We start from the raw sequence: 1,399 nt of genomic DNA, 5'->3' as shown, positions 1-1,399 counted from the left end.
CAACTTCATCTGAATACATTTTCCTTTGTTCTTAAATGTTGGCATTGTCTTTTTGTGTTTTAGTTTTAAAAGTGGCTGCTTTATTCTGTTCTTTGGTGCCAATGACAAACGTTCAAATGTGAGATACATGAGGCACATTTATATCAGACTAAGAGTTGGATTAAGGGATTTATGGATGGTTTACAATGAACAGAGTGATAGCTCATTTTCTGTGGTAGGACTGGTCGATTCAGGAAAAAAATAAAAGTCATGATTATCTTGACATTGAAATCATGATTCATTAAAAAAACAACAACAACCACTTTGATTTCAAAACGTAGTATTTATTCAACTACCAAAACTCAGCAACTGAAAGCTACTGTCATAGCCTAATGCACATTCATTCGTGCATGCTGAACACGTTATTCTTGAACACTCTATTCTTTGAACAACATGACCTCATAAACATCAGGTGAAATTTTCATTCTGCTGTAACCACAAAGGTGCTGCATTGTAGCTTTGCGCAAATTTGAACCGTGAAATAAGCACCTTTCTTATCTCTTCATCATACTTATTTTGTTCTATTTTTATTTTCACAAATCGTGGGATTTACTGAGCATGGCTGTGACCTCAGTTATTTCGTATCATTTCATATGGAAGCAAATGTGCGCTGGTTGAACCCTTTAAAAATTTTAAATAAAATGGGAAAGAAAAAAAAATCGAATTAAGTTCGTAACAAATAACAATGTACCAATATAATAGCAGCAAAAAGCAATAAATATGAATGAATACCGGCCATTCTTGCTTGGTACACGTTGGCCTCTTTGGGACAGTGTGCATATATGAAATTGCGTACTATACTTACAATCGAGCATGAGAGCAGAAAAAGACACTTGTAATTGTGCTCTATTGATATAGCTTGTATTTCACAGAATGTGAAGAATGTGCTTTTCAGTACCCGTCGAGGTGTTTCGTAATCATTTGTGTGTGAATAGTCATTTTTCGAAGGAACATCATTCCTGGAAGTTGATGCTAAATTCACGTTAGCATGTCAAGGGGAGTTTACATTTACGTCAGCATTAGCACTGTCGTTTTTTATGTTGTTTGTTTGTTTTAACAAAGCACGTCTTGTATTTAAATATACAACATGTGCAATTTATTTTTTGTTGTCTGTTTAGTAAACTCCAACTGAGGTGTCATTAAACAATTTAAATCACACTATGAGAGGGCAGAATCACATCACATCTGTGCAAGTACCATGGCGCATTCAGGGTACTTTCACAGTCATTGGGCACATTTATTAATTACTTTGCTGATAATGTTTTGAAAGCCAAAATCTAAATCATTACATTTTGATTAATTACCCAGCCCTAGTCTGTGGTCAAATAATTACAATCTTAAGCGTAAAATATAAAGGGGG

This window comes from Hippocampus comes, unplaced genomic scaffold, assembly GCF_001891065.2.
Source record: "Hippocampus comes isolate QL1 unplaced genomic scaffold, H_comes_QL1_v1.1 scaffold445, whole genome shotgun sequence".
NCBI lineage: Eukaryota > Metazoa > Chordata > Actinopteri > Syngnathiformes > Syngnathidae > Hippocampus > Hippocampus comes.
Note: the sequence above shows the minus strand (reverse complement) of the source record.